Genomic DNA, 8,743 nt, shown 5'->3' on the forward strand with positions numbered 1-8,743 from the left:
AAATATTATTCAAAAGTTTCCCCTAATCAGGTTGTTCTTCGATTTTACATAAGGCATAAATAAATACTTAAAAAATAAAATATCTTCAACACATGAGAGTTAAAATTGATAATGGGTCCATGTTGCAGTGCAGAAGATACCAAAAGACGAAGCACGCTTTGCTAGATACCAAGGTGAGTTGCTAGGAGAAAAGGAATCGGCCAAAACGGGTCCTGGGTAATCATGAAGCAACCCCAAGAGCGATTCATGATTTATCCTTAAATAAGGGAAAAAATTATTTTAACATATTTAGAAGTGGTCAAAAATGATGCAAGAAGTGCTACAAGGAATTGACAAGATCATAATAAGACTATAACTACTATGGAGAATCGCTATTCCGAAATGATTTCCGAAAAATGTCAGTATATAAAATACGAATTGGTACCTGGAACGCTTATGGCATTCTAAGCATGAATTGAAGGTTTTTCATAGAGCTAAAAGTGTCTAGTTCAATGTACGTTTGTTGTCAGAAACACATGTGGGGAAGGATTTGGATGTACTTGGTTATAGATGCTATAGGACAACTCACCCTGGTTCATTCAAGCCATTCGGAAAATAGGATGTTCCTATCATTCTACTGGCAGTTTGATTTATTGGCCTAAAAAAAATCCGGATTTTATTCACTTTTTTTACCTTAAAGCATTTCGGCAACTATATAGGCTCAAGCATGATGGTGTTAGAAATATAAGTCTTAATTCTGATTTGCAGACTAGAGATCAACTAAATTTTGAAGAGGATGGTTTTATCAAATTGATACAGAAAGCCGCCTGGAAAAGAGCAAGATTCTCTGGATTCAAATCTATACCAAGTAATTATTTTAGGCATATAACTAATTTAATAGTATAATAACTAATATTTAAATGTCAAAAGTTGCGTCTTAGTTTAAATAATAAGCTTTCGCGCCTGGGTAATAAAATATAAGAAAATGGATAATTGCATGGAAAATAAAGATAAATGAAAGTACATCTGCATATGTAAATTTCACAAACACGAATTTAGTACACCACAACTGAATGGCGCTATCAATCCAAAACACAGCGAAAAACCAAGGTATTACTTTGGATATGAAGCTGAGATGTAAAGTAGAAATATAAAAAACTATTGTACAAGAAGCTGTTCATATACAACCAAATGATAAAGCATATATGGACGTATGGCTTGCAGCTATGGGGTTGTGCCAAGCAAACGCACATCAAACAAATAAAAACTTTCCTGAATAAGGTCTTTCGTAATATGGTGGGTGATCTCTGGTATGTGAGCAATAGTGACATTCGTAGGAATCTGGGTGTCCCCCAAGTAAGTGAGGAAATAAGGAACAGCAAAACTAATGTTTAGTCTGTTTGACTAGTTTAAAAAGTTTATGATCATCCAAGTGCGTTTTAGGTTGGGTTAAAGTCCCCCACTGCTAATAGCTCTGATGAAAGTTTTTAACACCTGTAATAAAAAAAATTATTGATTTGAGAAAATGTTTTTTTTTTACAAAAATTTGTACATTTTTCTACTTATTAGCACATTCCAAAGGCACAATGATTTTAATGGTAATTTTGGCACAGTTCTGTACCAACGATGTTTTCGCGGAAATTGGTTCATTATTGAGATGAAAAAGAGCAAAAAAAAATTTTCTTTTTTTTTCAAAAATTTGTGCATTTCTCAGTTTATTAGTGCCAAATGCCTGAAGAAAAAATTTCCAAAAAAAATTTTTTTTTCTAAAAATGTATACATAGTTCGACCTGTTCCTACGTACAAAATTTACCGGGTAATTTTGATGCGATTCTGAGTTGATATTTTGGTGGAAACCGGTTCATTATTGCTGTCAACGAATAGTTCCCAAAAAAAATTTCCGTATATCAAAAACTTGTACCTTCCCCGAGTTGTCAACAATTTCTATATGTACACAAACTACACAAACCACTATGCGTAAAAATTGTAACTTTTTTACGAAATCTTTTTGTATCAAATAAAATTGGCGAAAATTTATCGCTCATTAGTTGCAAATAAATTCTTTCCTTTTTCAAAATTTTGCACAATTTCCTTATTATCTTCTTCATGTTCACTTTTAGTGTCTCAGCTTGCTAATCTATTTTTTATTTCTTTTGTTTCCATAGTCAACTTAAATGCTTTGCAATATACATATTTAAATTTTAAAACTAAAACCAAGTAGATATATTTTGAATTTTGCAATGCTTTTACAATCGCCACTACTTCGAGCTTGTTACTTTTATATCTACTTTCAGCTTCTGTGGTTTTATAGCTTAAGTAAGAAATGGAATGGAAATTATTATCATCATGTTTTTGCAATAACATAACTCCATATCTAATATAACTCGCATCTCTGTAATTCGATTATTGATTCTGAGTTGCAATTTTTAATTTCTGACTTCTTATCTTGTTCAAAATTACTTCCATTATTAATAAAACATTAATTTTGGTGCGATCCAGAGTTTATTAATGCCTTTTTCGCGGAAAATTTTCCTTATTTTCAAAAATGTGTACGTTCTCTGGCTTGTTACAAAATACCCAATGCACTATGTAAATTTGATCCGATTCTAATTCAATGGATCGCGGAAAACTGCCTCGTTATTGACCTGAAGCAAAAATTCAACAATAACTTTGCTTCTTTCAAAATTATACATAAATAAATGATTCTGAGTCAAACATATTTTGGCGGAAAGCAACCTATTATTGGCATAAAATTGCCAAAAAAATTTTCCTGCTCTCAAATTTCCCAAAAAATTTTGTGCTCATTTTTTAGTTATAAAAAAACCTTTTTCCTTTTCAACATTTTGTACAGTTTTCGAATTATTGCCATGTACAAAACACACTCGGTAATTTTGTTGCATTTCTGATATGCAATGATATTTTCGCTGAAATCAGCTCTTTGTTCAATTATATAAAAGCTTTTGTTTTATTTCAATATTTTGTACAATTTCTCGACTGAGCTATAACAAACACACAATATTACGAATGTAAATACAATATGTCAATATTATAGCAAATTTGAATTCGTGAAAAAAGTTTTTCATAATGTTCTTTCTTTTCAAAAATTTATACAATTTAAGATTTGTTCTTACGTACCAAATGCGAAAAATTTGTTCATTATAGAGTTGGAAAAATTTTTTAAACTTCTTTTGAAATTTTTATATATTTATTTTCTATATAGATTCTGAGTCGGGAAAAAATCCAATATAGATTTGGTTTTTTTCCCTTAAATTTGCTAATTTTTGGCCTAAAAAAAAATTCTCAGAAAATTTCTTTATTATATATATATAGCTACTTCTCAGGTGGTAAAAAGTACGGGTACTTCTAGAAGAGCTAGAGATATGGGACAAAAGGCATTAGGTAGAGTTTTGCCTCTAGATTCATAGAAAAATCTGACAGTAGAACTTTTTAGCCCCGAAATAGCTCTATTTTAACATTTTCTGAAAAAAATTTTGTATAACAAAAGCGCCTTTTTCTTTTATATTTTATATTACTAGAAACGCAAACCAGCAAATGAAATAATACTTTTTATTATTAGAAACACAAACCGAGAACGAGAAATAAATAATATTCGAAAATACAATGATGTCACATATATTTTAATTTCGAAAAATCGAAATAAACTTAAATAAATGTCAGATTTTATAAAAGACATCAGATGTTTTGTGGCAACTGAATATTAATGCTTCATTTGTTATTGTTTTGAATATTATGTTTCGTCAGCAAGCTTTAAAAAAATATACATACACAATTTATGTACGTATGTATCTACCTAAAATTTTATTGTTATTGTTCGAGCGAAAACCTGTAAAATGCTAAATTCCAATCCATTCACATAAACATACATACATATATTCATATATGCATACATACATATATTTTTACATACATAAATTATTATTTTGTTTTTGACTAAACTCTTCTTTATGTTAAAAATTCAATCCTATATGTTTACCCACAGTTTAAAAAAAACAGGTATCCATTCATAATTATGTATGTTTGCATTTATAATTTTATTTATAATTTTTCCAACAGCAAAATTTCAAAATTTTCGATTCTAATACATTCATATGTACATACGTTCATATGTTGGAACGAAAAATTTTAAAATCTTCAATTCTAATCCATTCATATATACATACACACATATATTCATATATGCATACATACATATATTTTTACATACATAAATTATTATTTTGATTTTGACTAAACCTTTTCTTTATGTTTAAAATTCAATCCTATATGTTTACCCACAGTTTAAAAAAAACAGGTATCCATTCATAATTATGTATGTTTGCATTTATAATTTTATTTATAATTTTTCCAACAGCAAAATTTCAAAATTTTCGATTCTAATACATCCATATGTACATACGTTCATATGTTGGAACGAAAAATTTTAAAATCTTCAATTCTAATCCATTCATATACACATACACACATATATTCATATATGCATAAATACATATATTTTTACAAACATAAATTATTATTTTGTTTTTGACTAAACCATTTCTTTATTCAAGAAATTAATTTTGTAAGTTACCCCCATGATATAATAATTATGCGTTTAAAATTTATTTATATATATTCTACAGTTTTGAATATTATTAAATTCATATAGAAAGCTTAAAAAATTACTCAGGAAGCTTTAAAAAAAATATACTTACATACATATTTATGTACTTAAAATTTTTGCGAATTTTTCCAAACTATTATAAGAATATTTTTTTGGAAATTTTTTTTAAACTTTTATATATCATTTATCTGTTATATATTAAAAAAAATAAAACACAAAATTTAAACAAAATAAAAAAAAAAAATTTGAAATAATCCAAAAAAATAAAAATACGACAACATCCAGGCAAGCATTGATCCAGTAACCTTCTGACTATGAGACTACCACGCTAACCAATAGGCTACGCAGTACCTTGAATTTTCCTTAATAATTCTATATTTAATCATATTTCGTATAACTAATCAAAAACCATCATATTTTACATTATATATATATATCTACTTCTCAGGTGGTAAAAAGTACGGGTACCTTTAGAAGGGCTAGAGACATGGGACAAAGGGCATTAGATAGAGTTTTGCCTCTAGGGTCCCAGAAAAATCTGACATTGGAACTTTTTAGCCCCGAAATAGCTCTATTTTAACATTTTCTGAAAAAAAATTTGTATAACAAAAGCGCCTTTTTCTTTTATAATTTATATTACTAGAAACGCAAACCAGCATATGAAATAATACTTTTTATTATTAGAAACACAAACCGAGAACGAGAAATAAATAATAATCGAAAATACAATGATCTCACATATATTTTAATTTCGAAAAATCGAAATAAACTTAAATAAATGTCAGATTTTATAAAAGACATCAATTGTTTTGTGGCAACTGAATATTAATGCTTCATTTGTTATTGTTTTGAATATTATGTTTCGTCAGCAAGCTTTAAAAAAATATACATACACAATTTATGTACGTATGTATCTACCTAAAATTTCATTTTTATTGTTCGAGCGAAAACTTGTAAAATGCTAAATTCCAATCCATTCATATATACATACATACATATATTCATATATGCATACATACATATATTTTTACATACATAAATTATTATTTTGTTTTTGACTAAACCTCTTCTTTATGTTTAAAATTCAATCCTATATGTTTACTAAACCTCTTCTTTATGTTTAAAATTCAATCCTATATGTTCACAGTTTAAAAAAAACAGGTATCCATTCATAATTATGTATGTTTGCATTTATAATTTTATTTATAATTTTTCCAACAGCAAAATTTCAAAATTTTCGATTCTAATACATTCATATGTACATACGTTCATATGTTGGAACGAAAAATTTTAAAATCTTCAATTCTAATCCATTCATATATACATACACACGTATATTCATATATGCATACATACATATATTTTTACATACATAAATTATTATTTTGTTTTTAACTAAACCTTTTCTTTATTTGAAAAATTCAATCCTATATGTTTACCCACAGTTTAAAAAAAACAGGTATCCATTCATAATTATGTATGTTTGTATTTATAATTATACCCTGCACTTCGTGAAGGGTATATTAACTTTGGTATGGAGTTTGTAACTACTTGAAGGAGTCATCTGCGGTATGGACATATATATATATTCTTGCTCAGCGTAAAATTCTGCGTCGATTTAGACATGTCCGTCCGTCCGTCCGTCCGTCCGTCCGTCCGATCGCACGATAACTCAAAAACGAATAATGCAATCGACACCAAACTTTCACAAGTTTTTTCTTTTGTGCCAAGGACGAACCCTATTGTTATTGGACTAAGTCGGACAACGGGTTCGGGTAGCTGCCATACAACTCCAAGAGTTTATTTTAAATATTTCAAAAACTAATAAAGCTATAAATATAAAATTTTGTATACATGTGTCCAATTATATTCTACACATGCTCTAAAAATTATAATGGGATAGCTGCACCGGTTCGTGTGGCTGCCATACAACTTCAACAGCAAATTTTTTATATTCGGCAAAATAATAAAGTCAGATTCATGGAACTTGGCAATCATGTGTCCAATTATAGGTCAAATATATTTCCGAAGTTTTGGAGGAATTGCTTGACAGGTTCGGGTACCTGCCATACAACTCCATAAGCTAATTTTAAATATTTGGAAAAATAATAAAGTCAGATTCATGAAACTTGGCAGCTGTGTGTCCGATTATAGATCAGATATATTTGTGAAGTTTTAGTGGAATTGCTTGACAGGTTCGGGTACTTGCCATACAACCCCAAAAGCTTATTTTAAATATTTGGAAAAATAATAAAGTCAAATTCATGAGACTTGGCAGTCGTATGTCCAATTATGGGTCAGATATATTTCTACAGTTTTGGTGCGATTGCTTGACAGGTTCGAGTAGCTCCCATACAAGTCTAAAAGCTTATTCTTAATATTTGGAAAAATAATAAAGTCAGATTCATGAAACTTGGCAGTCATGTGTCCAATTATGGGTCAGACATATTTCTGAAGTTGTGGTGGAATTGCTTAACAGGTTCGAGTAGATCCCATACAAGTCTAAAAGCTTATTCTTAATATTTGGAAAAATAATAAAGTCAGATTCATGAAACTTGGCAGTTGTGTGTCCGATTATAGATCAGATATATTTGTGAAGTTTTGATGGAATTGCTTGACAAGTTTAGGTACTTACCATACAACTCCAAAAGCTAATTTTAAATATTTTGAAAAATTATAAGGTCAGATTGATGAAACTTGGCAGTCGGATGTCCAATTATAGGTCAGACATGTCCGTGAAGTTTCTATAGAATGATCTCACAGGTTCGAATAATTGCTACACAATAACGAAAGGTGCAGGGTATAATTCAATCGGTTTATACCGACTGAAACGTTTTTACTTGTTTTATTTATAATTTTTCCAACAGCAAAATTTCAAAATTTTCGATTCTAATACATTCATATGTACATACGTTCATATGTTGAAACGAAAAATTTTAAAATCTTCAATTCTAATCCATTCATATATACACACATACATATATTCATATATGTATACATACATATATTTTTACATACATAAATTATTATTTTACTTTTGATTAAACCTCTTCTTTATGTTTAAAATTCAAACCTATATGTTTACCCACAGTTTAAAAAAAACAGGTATCCATTTATAATTATGTATGTTTGCATTTATAATTTTATTTATAATTTTTCCAACAGCAAAATTTCAAAATTTTCGATTCTAATATATTCATATGTACATACGTTCATATGTTGGAACGAAAATTTTTAAAATCTTCAATTCTAATCCATTCATATAATCATACACACATATATTCATATATTCATACATACATATATTTTTACACACATAAATTATTATTTTGTTTTTGACTAAACCTTTTCTTTATTTGAAAAATTAATTTTTGTGTGTTTACTCCCATGATTTAATAATTATGCGTTTAAAATTTATTTCTATATATTCTACAGTTTTGAATATTATTAAATTCATATATTTATTTATTTATTTATTTATTTCAAAAAATCTCAAGTGAGCAAAAGCTCGTACAGAGTGTTATAATTTAATATTTTATGATACAAATTACAATTTACAATTTTAACTTATCTTAAGTAGTCATAACTATATTTTACATATTTAGTTAAAAAGAATACAAAACAGAAAAAATATAAATAAGTTAGTATATAGAATTATTGTATATTGCGGAAATCGAGAAGCTAGTAACAAGGTTGGTTTTATTTCAATGTATAAATAAATCTACCTTTTTTTTAAAAAACGAAGGACTTGTAGTATGAAGCCACGATGGTAACTTGTTGAACTCGCATATTGCTTTGTTATAGATATTACTTGAACCTGTTTTAATCGTCCTTAAGTTTGAAGCGTGGCTAGTGTTGTAACTGTGTGTTCCCGTTCCTTGTAAAAAATTTGTGTTTGAAATTAGCAAACCATTTCGAACTTTGTATATATGATCAACTTGTGCTATTTTAAGCTGACGTTGAATTGCATTTATTTTATATTCTTTGTAGAGGTAAGTAGAGCTTGTCCTTTTATTTAAATTATAGAAATTTTTTATTGCCTTGTTTTGCAAAGTTTGAAGTTTTTTTAAATTTTGTAGTGAGCTTACTCCCCAGATCAATAATCCATATGTGATGTTAGAATGAAACAGGCTGTAATAAATT

Source organism: Condylostylus longicornis, unplaced genomic scaffold, assembly GCF_029603195.1.
Source record: "Condylostylus longicornis isolate FDR11 unplaced genomic scaffold, ASM2960319v2 ptg000136l, whole genome shotgun sequence".
NCBI classification, from domain to species: Eukaryota; Metazoa; Arthropoda; class Insecta; order Diptera; family Dolichopodidae; genus Condylostylus; species Condylostylus longicornis.